This window comes from Peromyscus leucopus, chromosome 3, assembly GCF_004664715.2.
Source record: "Peromyscus leucopus breed LL Stock chromosome 3, UCI_PerLeu_2.1, whole genome shotgun sequence".
NCBI lineage: Eukaryota > Metazoa > Chordata > Mammalia > Rodentia > Cricetidae > Peromyscus > Peromyscus leucopus.
The window spans coordinates 105,177,797-105,190,166 of record NC_051065.1 but is presented as its reverse complement, the minus strand read 5'-3'; the positions used below and the strand labels follow the sequence as shown (position 1 = coordinate 105,190,166).

The 12,370-nt window shown below is 49.8% G+C and overlaps 1 protein-coding gene across 1 annotated transcript in view; it reads left to right on the top strand.

Annotated features, from left to right (window-relative positions):
- The window catches only part of Podxl2 (podocalyxin like 2), a 34,028-nt gene that overhangs the window by 13,154 nt on the left and 8,504 nt on the right, over positions 1–12,370 (top strand). The window lies entirely within an intron of this gene.

Below are 12,370 nucleotides of genomic sequence, written 5' to 3'. Positions count from 1 at the left end.
TGTGTGTGTGTGTGTGTGTGTGTGTGTGTGTAGTGCCCAGGGAATCCAGAAGAGGGCATCATATCCCCTGGAACTAGAGTTCCAGGACGTTGTGATCTGTCCATATAAATGCTGGGACTGGAACCCAAATTCTCTGAAAAGCAGCCAGGGCTCCAGCCCCTTGAAAATGGTTTTATATTTAAATGTTTTTGTTGCTTTCTGCTGCTTTGTGTTTAGAGAAGTTTTTCTCTTCCTGAGATATGTGCCGCTCTTCTGTGTTTTTGTACTTTTATATTTAACGATTTTAGTGTATGGTGGGAGATAGAGACCCATGTTAGTTACTTTTCTTGTAACTGTGACCAAATACTCTCCAAGAAGCGACTTACGGGAGGAAGGGTTTGTTTGGGCTCAGAGTTAAAGGGGATACAGCCCACCATGGGGGGAAGATGTGGCAGGCGGCTCCGTGGTGGCAGTAGTGTGCATCCGGGACACCTCGCCTGATCACCTCTTGGAGGAAGAGGCAATAGAGAGTGGAAAGGAAGTGTCCAAGCCCACCCCTAACAGCCTTCTTCCTCCAGCTAGACTCCACCTCCTGAAGGTTTCACAACCTCCCAAAATAGTGCCATTGGGGGGGGGGAGACAACGATGACCAAGTGTTCAGATGGGAGTTAATGGGGACATTCCCATCCACACCGCCAGGGGGCCTCATCCTCTTTCTGGGTTTGTGACTCATCTTTTCAGCAGTCCTGCCCATGTTTTGTACTGGGCAGTCTGATGCCCTGGGCCTCTAAGGCTTTTCCTGCTGTAGAGAGGCAGGCAGGTGGTGGGTAGGAGAGCAGCAGGCATGCTTGGGCCTGACTCCTGGGGTCACAGAAGGGCCTGAGTCCAGGGAAGGTTTGTGTCTCCTTCCTGGGCTTCTCCAGGTCTCTTGACAAGAAGTCTCACCATCATCCACTGAATTCGAGCCATGTCATGCTTTCTAAGTCTCAACATGGCTCACTTGGTGTTCCTATCTTCTCATCTCTGCCGCACCAAGTGACGGTACACAGTCCTTGCATGGCAGGAAGGGAAGACAGAGGCAGGCAGCCACACTGCTGGCCTCTTGACTGTGGCCTTGCTGGTGGCCTTCCCTCTCCCATGGTGTCTGGCCTTTCTACTCCACAGGATCCCAGGGAGCAGCTGCCTTCCTGTGCAAACACTGGATGAACCCTAGTAATAGACAGTGTAGCCTATACGTCAAGCCCACCAGAAACGGGTCTCCACAGTGCGACCTCGCCTCGTCCACTGCCCTCTCCTGCCTGGCAGAGCTGAGCTGAGGGGCTATGCAGGGCTCTCCTGTGACTAGCATCAACCCTAGTATCCTATTCTAACTGGTAGTGGCTCAAGTCTGCTCCTTCAGCAGTTCTGGTTCTTCCCATCCCATTGGCTCCGGAAGATCTTTTGCACCCTGGCTTCCTAGTTGCTAGGTAACCGTCCTTCACTACCCAGCTCAATGAGGGACAGTCACTCTATCCATGAACAGATGCTTGGGGCTGTGATGCTGATAGTGCCCTGTCTTTGGTGTGTAGCCTGGCAGGTAATATGGGGCTAAGTGTCCCATCCCATCCCACTCTCCACTGCTGGGTGAAGGTACCCCACTTTCCAATCCCCCTGCTGGAAAGGTATCTCTACATGCCATTAGCAGCCCCTAAGCAGTTTCCATGCACTGCCTGGCCGGGCATTTCTGTGAGAGGGATGAGGTGGGAAGAGAGGTAGGGTCTAGGCTGGCAGGGGGTAGGCAGGCTGATATTCAGGAGGATCCAAAGGGCAGTGTATCACTCACCACCATTGCCTTGTTCTGCTCTTGCACCTGAGGAGTCAAGAGTCCTACACCCCAGGCTTGAGGAGGTGAGCTGTCTCAGAGCGGCTCTTCCGGCCGCTGTCCTTCCAGAAGAGCAGACAACAAAGTGGGGTGGGGTGGGGGTGTGAACGTATCCACACCCCCAGCGAGCTCGAGGTGGAGTTAAAGCGAGTGATAAACAATTGCTGTTGTTTTGTCCAGCCTTAGCTGCTTTCTGTTGTAGGATTAGAAGGTTCTGGAAGCCGGACCTCCATGGTGGAAGGCCACACCTGGGAGGGCTTTGGGTCTCATGGTCCTGAGCTGCTGTGTGACACTAATGTGTACTAAAATGACACTAAGCCATCCAGAAGGGGGAGCTCCAGCCCTGATCGTTTATTAAAGGCTCATTAGTACTGTCATAACCACAATTAAACCCTCTCCCTCCCCGTAGGTAGCCCACACGGCTAGAACTCACGATCCTCCTGCCTCAGCCTCCTAAATGCTATGGTTACAGGTGTACAATACCCACAGCTGGCTTCTGGACAATAAATGTCAAAGTGAGTTTCAGAGGGGTTATGCAGACCATGGCACATCCCAAGACTGCCCTGGCTGTCACCCTGTGTGCACTTCCTATTCCTGAGACAGGACCTGCTTCTGAGACGGTCCCAGGGAAGAAGTCAGAATCCTGCCAGAGAAGGGATGGATGTCCCCTGGAGGCCAGCAGGTCAGGGAAATCCCATTCACACAGATTCACAGGCTTCTATGGAAAAGGGACTCCATGGGCCTATGGAACAAGAAACAGGCTCGCAGTACCAGCAGGAGACACAATGTGCCAGCCTGGGCTGTCTGGACCACCCTGCTCCATCTTGTTCTGTTGGCTTCACTCTGGGTAGACTGCCCAGAAAAGTCCCTGTCCCTTAGTGACCACCATAGAAAGTGAGCGCTGCATTCCCAGGACCAGAAGAGAATCAGGTTGGTTCAGATTGGGTCCTGAACCTTTGCCTGTCCTGTCCCAAGACCAGAATTCTCTGACTGGCAAGGGCTGGGGTAAGCTACCCCTAAAGCCAGTGGGTGGGGGGGTCCCTTAACTCCAAGAAGAGAGGAGATGTGTCCCCAGAGGAGAAGTGGGATCACACTCACAGAAAGAGGGGCAGCGGAGAGGGCATGAGCAGCAGGGCCTTGGGCAGACCCGTGATTCCTAAGGGCTTTCACTCTGAGCAGCTCATGGATTGTAGAAGCAGGGCAGCTACTATCACTGTTTTATAGCTAAGGAAACTAGGTCAGCGATTTCAAAGTGGCACTACATTACCCCGAGAAGAGGCAGCAGAGCTAAATCTCAAATCAGCCACCCTTCCCTAGATGGAATCGTTCTTACTAGACTTCTTTAATTACGCCTGCCTGGAATGGAGCTTGTAGAAACCAGACGCCAAGGCAGCTGTCTGCTGGGGCCTGGAGGTGGTTTCCTACCACAAATCCTTGCCGAGCCATAGCTGCTGCTGCTGCGAGGTCTGAGCCTGCAGTTACTGTACCCGCATGAGTCCGTTCACTGGGATGGACAGGCCCATAAGGCAGAGCCAGCTGCCGGGCACTGAAGGAACACTTGTACCCCGACCGCAGGAATAAAGCTCTTCATTTTTATGCTTGTAATAAATACCAGCATATAAATTCTTTAAAATGCAAATAAAAGAAGAAAATAGAATTGGCCCACATTCTTATCACCTAAAGTTACTGAACAATATCATGTTGGTGTCCCTTCAGACTTTATTTCCCTTATAGGAAATAGATTTTTTAAAGGCTTTGGCACTAAACAGCTGTGGTACACACACCTCCCGGGTCTAATCATTAGCATCACTGTCCTGGGCCAGCAAGCACTCCTGGAACTTCGCAGTGAGGGCTGATGGTGTCCCGGGGTCCAGCGAGGTGCTTCACTCTTCACCAGCACCCCACCTTCCACTGCAGGGAGCTGGAGGGTACGAGGCTTTGTTTTTGAGTCAGGGTCTCATTCAGTATCCCCGACTGGTCTTGAACTCTAGCAATTCTCCTGCCTCAGTTTCCCAAGAGACCCTATCTGTGGGCTCTAAGCTTTCACTGTGTGAACTGAGCTGTGGTAGATCCTGAAAACATAGGTGTGGCCCCTTGATTGGCTCTAGGGGGCTAGAGTTCCAGGTTTAGATTTCTTTTAAATTGTATTACATATTTTACATATTTATTTTGTGTACACGTGTGTATTTTGCATATTCACATGTATGTGAGCATGTTTCTGTGCATGTGGAGGTCAGAAGACAGTTTTCCGGCATCAGTTCTCTTCCCCTACCTTGTGGTCCTGGGAATAAAACCCAGGCTTGGTGGCCCGTGCCTTCACCCATCGATCCATCTAGTTGCTATAGGCTTTTTTCTTTTCTGTGCTGGGCTTGGAGCCTGGGACCTCCTGCATGTGAGGCCAGCGCACCACTAAGTGAAAACCCAGCCTTGGCTTCTCTTTCCTCAAATACTGTTGAGGCTGGTCATTAGAAAGTCAGTTGAGTCGTAGTGATGGCCTCTCTCCTTTGCACCTATGTTCTCCACACATCTCTTTTGGCTTTTGGGTATTTCCGTGTTAACACTCGCTTGAATGGCTGGCTGGCAGGTGCACTAAGGGGACAATTGTCAGGGATTTGACATTAACCAGAAAGGACATTTAAAGTGAACTTTCAAGGTCTCTGGCCCTGTTGCCTGTTTTAATTCCAGGCCTTGAATAGGGAGGTCAGTCTATTAATATTTCAGCTAACGCTGAATGTGTTTAGTGCAGACACTCTGCCCTAGGGAGAGGGACAGAAGAAGGTCCAGTGGCCATAGTACATTGAAGGCAGGACTTGTGCAAAGCTCGGATGAAGCCGAGGAGAGACATACAGCACGATATATTTAGAAAGCAAACACCAGCTCAGTGGTGAGGTTAAAAGACAGAAATAGAAAGGAGCAGAGGAGCAAGCCGTTTGAGGAGAGCAGAGTTCACAGAGCACGTGCTGGGTGCCAGTGAGCCAGCCCGCAGGATCTCTGGGAGCTGCCCTGTGGAGCCTGCTCTTCTGCTCCAGGGACCCCTCATCTGGTGCCTCACACACGGAGGTCGGAACTCACTGGGCAGGCACTGTTGGGTCTCTGCTCTCAGAAAGAGCTCTTAGATTCAACTGTGTTCATTCGGGTGTGGGGGTGCACACCTTTAACCCCAGCACTCAGGAGGCAGAGACAGGCAGGTCTCTGAGTTCAAGGCCAACCTGGTCTACAGAGTGAGTTCTAGGACAGTCAGGGCTATACAATGAAACCCTGCCTTGAAAGAAAAAAAAAAAAAGCAGAAAACCCCACGGGCTTTCCAAGGACAGGAATATCCACAGGGAAGCTTGAGGATAAGAGTAAGTCTAGTCCCTTGGCCTCAGGATAAGGATGGTAAAATTGGAAGCAACTTGGAGAATATGAACATTCCTCCCCGCAGGACACTTAACGGGAGGTTCTCAGTAAGTAAAAAAGAAATTGGCCTAAGCTGCAAAGCGTCCCAGTTGGGGTAAAGAAGGTAGGAAGAAAGAAAGGCAGCAGGAGAGAAAGACTTTTTAAAGGAGGCCAGGAAAGTTCCAGAAGGTAATTGCAGCCAGTTACCCTGCCAGAAGGTGAGGCTTTCAGTGTTAGTGGCTGGAACCTAGTGGTGACCGTCACAGCTGCCCCTGCAGCCACGGCTCTCTTTCAGTGGGGCACAAGGGGTGTGCAGTGTGACTCCAGGAGATTTCTGGGAAGGCGAAGGCAGGTGTTCACTACTTTTCCTGTTGCGATAAGAAAATGCCTCACAAAGGCAACATGAAGGAAGGGAGGGTTTATTGTGACCCGCATTCAGAGGTTGCAGTCGGTCATGGTGGAGAGGACACGGTGTCGGGAGGCTAGAGCAGCTGGTCACATTGCCGTACACCCAGGAATGCTTCAGCTCAGTTCACTCTTTCCTTTTTATGCAGTCTGGGACTCCTGCCATGGGAGAGTTTGGCCACATTAACGATGGGTCTTCCCACTCATTTAACCCAATCTAGAAACTCCCCCTCCCCAGACACGTGGTTTATTTCCATGGTGGTTCTAAATCCCATCAGGTTGGCATGTAAGATGAGCCGTCCCAGACTCCCTCTCTTTTGTTATGCTATGAGGTCATCTCAGGAACACTATCCCACCATGGAGGGTGGGTGTGGGGTACATAGACCCCAGGTCATTTCCTGAGGTGAGGACTCCTAGAATTATGGCTCCTGCCTGGACCTCTAAAGCAGCCTCTTCGATGACAGCCCCAGCTTTCCACTGTGGCTGTGGTCAGAGATACGGTGGACAGGAAAATGACAGTTGGTCACGCCCCTTCTCGTGTGGGTCCTGAGTCTGGGTGTTGAACAAAATGACTCTGAAGTGTCTTTAACTCCACAGAAGCTGGAGCGCCACAGTGCTGACAAGCTTCTTCACACTCAGGCCATGTTTTCCACTCCTGGGCTCTTCATCTGAGAAGCAAGTCTTCAGTCTGTAGGGTTTGGAAACCACGTTGTCTAGGACCTAGGGAACAGTTAGTTTCAAACTAAAGCCACCAGGTGGCGCTGTAATTATACAGCATTGTTCCCTTGCCATTCCAGAAGAAAGTCGGGTAGCCTCTGTGCCATTTAGGAGGTGTCCGATCGTTCTGGGCCGCTGTGTCTTGTGACCTAGCTTGATCTTGTTGGGGTGGTTCAAGTCTGAGAGATCATTCACCTCTCTTCAGTGGCCCCCACTCTGAGGATGACTTCTTGGGCACAGGCTAGCTGGGGAACGGCCCTTTGTCTCCTGGGCAGTCTCTAGTTGTCAGCTGTGGCTGCATCTGGGTGCCTTGGGTACTCTGATGTGTCTCAACCTCAGGTAGGCTTTTGGATTTTGGTTTCAGCCTGAGGGGCTGCTGCAGGGACTCTAGTAACCTGAGTTCAGGTGCCTGGAGCAGATGGACCAGGACAGTTGGAGCCGGCCTGGAGCTGCTGCAGTTCACAGATGTGGTCCTAGAGGGCGACCGCATGCTGTGTTTGCAGCTCTTCCTCTGGCTAGCCATCACAGTTACTTGTTTTTTTTTTTTTGGCTAGTTCTTTGCCGTGCTGGGATGGAAGAGCCTTGTGCCTCCTAGGCAAGTGTCTGCACCATCTCCACCTCTCCTTTCCACGATCCTTTCATCCTTTGCCATAGGCATCCCCTCTTGAAGCTTTAGCTTTTTTTTTACAAACCCAATTTTCACTCCAGTCTAAGTCTTTCAGCTCTGCCAGAGCCTCCCCTGCCTCATAAGGATCTCGCTCCGCCGTGGGGCTCAGCAAAGCCACTAGAGCGCCACACAAGTTCGTGAGGTCCCAGCTTGTCTTGGTCTACTCTCTCTTGCAGTGATGAACGCCATGGCCACAAGCAAACTGGGGAAGCAAGGGTTTAATTGGCTTACGCTTCTACATCACAGTCCATCCTTGAAGGATGTTAGGGCAGGAACCACGGAGGAAGCTGCTTACTGGCTTGTCCCCCATGGCTGGCTCAGCCTGCTTTCTTACACAGCCCAGGACCACCAGCCTGGGGTGGCACTGCTCACAGTGGGCGGGGCCTTCCCACATCAATCATTAATCAAGAAAATGCCCCACAGACATGACCACAGAACAATCTGGTGGAGGCATTTCCTCAGTTGAGGTTCCCTCTTCCCACGTGACTCTTAATTTGTGTCAAGTTGACAGAGACTGCCCAGCACACTGCTGAATCAGCTTCTTAACTCTCCTGTGACCACGGACCTATTCAGCCCTCTCATGCCATCAATCGCCTTTCAGACCCGATTCCCCCAGTAAAGTCTGTCTTTTCCCTCTTGTCTCTCAGTGTCCGGTATTGACAGAGACCTCAGCTAGTAGTAATACTAAGTGTCTGCCAGGGACTGGTTAACCTTGCATTGCTTCAGGTCATCTTGCTTTTGTCTGGAGGGATGCATAGTGGCTACATTATTCAGGTTCCACAGCACCCGTGCCTCCTCCCGCCACCTCACAAGCCAGGCTGTGAGGAGCTCTTTGACGTAAGAGTCCTTCCTGAATCCTGCAGTCCAGAGGCAGCACACCCCATAAGCCCCAAAGATTCCTGGAAGTCATTAGTAAGGCCCTGTCTGCGTGCTGATTCTTAGATTTTTCCCTTCCTCTGTACTAGAGGTTGGACCTGTGGGCTGTCTTCTCTCCCTTGGCTCTCCCTCTCCTCTTCACTGGTTCTCCCCGACAGTTCTCAGGAAGAGCTCTTAGCACAGATCTAATCCATATTCCCTCTGTGTTGTGTCTCACCATGTGTACAGACTTCTTGGGCACATCCCCTCCTCCCACCCCCCACCCTTTGTGACAAATCAGAGGCTGTCGCAGAGGACAGTATCCGTGTGTCCTTTCCCCGCTGTCCTTCTCTCTGTAGGCAGGACAGTCCTTTCTGGGCAGATGGGTAGCTTCCATGGCCTGGCTGAACATAGCACAGGCATTCCATGGCCGCAGACTGCCCAGGTTCCCATCTCATTCACGCTACTGTCAGGGATCACAGTATTCGCTCTAGTCGTTATCTGTTTGGGGGGCAGACCCCAGCCATCAAGGGGCCACATCACCCCATGCAACATGGAGGGAGACATTCATCCTGGGATTCCTCAGGATGTCCCCCTCTTAGGGAGCAGCCTCAGTTTACCTATCTCGTCACCCATGGCAGAGACAGTGCTACTGCCCTCCCCCACACTCATCTCTGGTTTATTTGTGACCCTGTTCCCGAGTGAGCCAACAGCGCAGAGAAATGTATCCACCCAAGTCCTGCTGAGTTTAATCGGGTAACTTACTGGAAACACCAGGGAAGAAGAGTCTCCCTCCCCCAGCAGTTGTTAACGGCTTATATATTCTCAGGGTGGGGAGGGGACTCGGGTGCCTCATGAGGCCTCCACATCGAGCATGAATGGGCCTGCGAGTGTGAGAGTCGACTGTGGGTAGTCACGGCCACTTTGGGTTCCATGCTGCCCCACCTACCCCATTTGGGGATTACTTTAGTCATGAAGTCCCCTTGAGGACTTCCTCACCTGATGGAACTCTGGTGAGGAGGGCTCCCCCTACCCAGGTTGCTGCCTTGCTACCCACTGGCTGCCTCAAGTATTCCCGGAAGGCTCTTTTGAACCCCGCTCTGGACTCAGCAGCTCTGTTGGGGCCACCGTGCTGATGTCTGTCATCTGCTAAGCTCGCATTCTGCATCAGCTCTGCCTCCCAGGGGCCTGTCCTGAGTCTTCCCTCCCCACACTCACTCTCTCTGCTCTGTGTCTCCTGAGGCACTGCAGTGAGTTCCCTGACCTGCACTTTGATCTGTCAGGCTGGATCATCCCAGTGGGCTCTTGTGAGGACTTGGTGATGTTTCCCTAAGCAGCCATCACACCCTCAGACTACTCCCCAGGATTCCTATGAAGCGGCCCTCCAGCCACTTCAGTTATGGTTTTTACATTGCATTGTAGTTTTCAATAGGCCTAGCAATTGTACATTCTTGCTTGTATCGAAGTTTTGTTTTAAGATAGGGTCTTTCTATATAGCTTAGGCTGGCCTCAAACTAATGGCAATCCTGCCTCAATAGGCATGTTTTGTAACACTTGGCATACAGGTTTTTTTGTTTTGTTTTGCTTTTGTTTTTAAGCTATTTATTTGCTTATTCTCAAGGCCTAGGCTGGCCTTGAACTTGCTGTTTAGCTTGTACTTCGGATCTGCCAGCTTCTAACTCTGGAGTACTGCATTACAAGAGTATCCACTATGCCTGGCTGTAGTAAGGCGCTTTTATTCTTTCATGTTCATGCTTTTGAGGGGTTGCTTCCTCTTGGGTCTCTGGAAACTGAATACGACCTTCTCACTGTCTCCTGTTTGCTATGTTCACGCCGTTCTCCAGGCCGCTGCTTGGCTCGCTCACCGCTGTTTCTCGGGGCTGGTTTCCCCAAATGTCTTGTGAGTCCTCATGGTTCGTTTGTGCTTTACAAAGGCAACACTAGGCTGCTTGGTTTCAGGGGTGCCATGGGTTTCCTCCGTGGGCGTGTGGTCCCTGTCCCCTGGAGGTCATAGATGCCTCCTTGTGTGGGGAGCTGGCTACCTTCTCTCCAGGCTGTGTGCTGTGCAAAGCTGGAGGAGGAGGACCTTGAGGGACCAAGGCTCCACTTCTTAGAACACACACATAAGAAACAGCAGCCAGGATATTCTAATTGCTTGTATGTGTCTCACGGGGCTTCCCATTGTTGCTAAGATGGCTCAGATTCTAAGCCGGACCTTCTTGGTTGCTATTTTGTTTTTTGAAATGGTCTAATTCTGTAGCTTAAGCTGGCCTGGAACTTACTGTGTGGCCTCGGCTGGCCTCAAATTCATGGCGGTCTTCCTGCCTCATGGTAGCATTACAGGAGCGAGCCACCATATAAGTCATGCTTTTTTACTACAAGGAAACAACTTTTTTTTGGCAATTGTTCTTCTCAGCTCTCTCTAGATTCTTGTTCTATTTTTACCAACTGCTTCCTAGACCTACAATGCCACTTCTATTCTGAGATTTATTGTATTGACAGTCTTCTTGTGTTTCTTAATTTCCCATGTCTCTTTTTCCCCCAGAAGACACCCTCGAATAACTCTCTGAGAATTCATGGAGAGTAAAACATTTAAGTCCTTGCATGTATGAAATGCCTTTATTTGGCAACCATAATTGAAAGATAGTTTAGTTGTGCATAAAATTCCTAGTTCAGAACTTCCTGGTCTGGGAACATAGCTTGGTGGTAGAGCTCATGCTGAGCATGTGTGAAGTCTGGGTCCTTCCCCAACCCCATGAGAGAGAGAGAGAGAGAGAGAGAGAGAGAGAGAGAGAGAGAGAGAGAGAGACTATGTTCATATGTGTACATTTGGTACATATGTGCATATGAAGGCCAGATGTTGATATTGGGTGTCTTCCTCAATCATTCTCCACTTTATTATCTCCTTTTCCTCTTTTGAGGTGGGGTTTCTGAATCCAGAGCTCAATTACTTGGCTAGGTTGAATGGCTAGTGTGTATCAGGAATCTTAAAGAGTCTTATTAATAAGAGCGAACCTACTTTCTACCATCACTCCCTGGGATTAAAGGCTCGATTTCTGGGATTAAAGGCATGAGTCACCATGCTTGGCTGTATCCTTGAACAGATGGATTTCTGCCTCTGGAATGCTAGGATTAAAGGCGAGTGCTACCACTGCCTATCCTAAGTATCTAGTGGCTTTTCTGTTCTCTGATCCCAAATAAGTTTATAAGAGTACACAATATTTTGGGGAACACAACACCACCACACTAGTGAGCACCAGGAATCTACCTATCTCTGCCTCCCCAGCCTGGATTTACAGATGAGCATCATCAAACTTGGCCTTTAAAAAAAGATTTATTTTTATAAGTAAGTGTGTGTGTGTGTGTGTGTGTGTGTGTGTGTGCGCTTGAGTGTATGTATGTATGTATACCACATGTGCAGTGCCCACAGGGGCCAGAAGAGGGCGTTGTATCTTCTGGAACTTGACTTCCAGGCAGTTGTAAGCCCCCGATGTGGGGGCTGGGAACTGAACTGCTGTACTCTGGAATAGCTGCCAGTGCTCTTAACTTCCGGGCCATCTCTCCAGCCCCACACCTATCTTTTTATGTGGGTGCTGTACCTTCAAACACAGGTCCCATTACTACAGAGACCCTCACTGCCATGACCCCCTTGCCATGATGGTCTGTACCCCTTCAAATTATGAGTCAGAACAAATCTTCCTTTAAGTTTCTTCTGGTCATGACGAAACTTGTTTTGTTTGGGAGATTTTATTTTTATTTTATATATTTATATATATATATTTATATATTTTTATTTTATTTTATTTTATATATCTGTGTTGTTGTTTTGTTTGGGAGATTTTATTTTTATTTTATATATTTATATATTTTTATTTTATTTTATTTTATTTTATTTTATTTCATTTTATTTTATATATCTGTGTATATCGAGGTGGATTCACTCAAGGTTACAGAAAGGAGTAGACAGAAGTCGTCCTCTGATCTGACCAGGAGCGAATCTGAGTGAATCCACCTCGTAAGCAGGAGCAGGGAGCAGGGCATGTGACCCTTCTCCGACCCCTTATGAGAGCTCATGTATAATGGCGGGAAGCACCGCCTCCTTTGGGCCATATAGCCCAAGGTCATGGACCGAGCAAATACCACTACATGTGTGAGTGTTTTGCCTGCACTTATGTCTGTGCACCACGTGCATGCAGTACCCTTGAAGGGCAGAAGAACATGTCGGATCCTCTGGAACTGGAGTTCTAGATGGTTGGAAGCTGCAGTGTGAGTCTGGGTATTGAACCAGTGCTCTTAACATCAAGCCATTTTCTCTAGCCCCTAAATTTATATTTTTATTACTATAAGGGGAAACGTGAACAGCCAGCTCCCTGTGTCCCGGTGGGCTGGCTTCATTCTCCTCCCCAGCTCACTTCCCATTCTTCTCCAACACTGCCCATCATCTGGCATCCCTGTATCCTTCCATCCCCATGGCAACACCACTCTTCTTTTACTCTGATGAAGTCTGT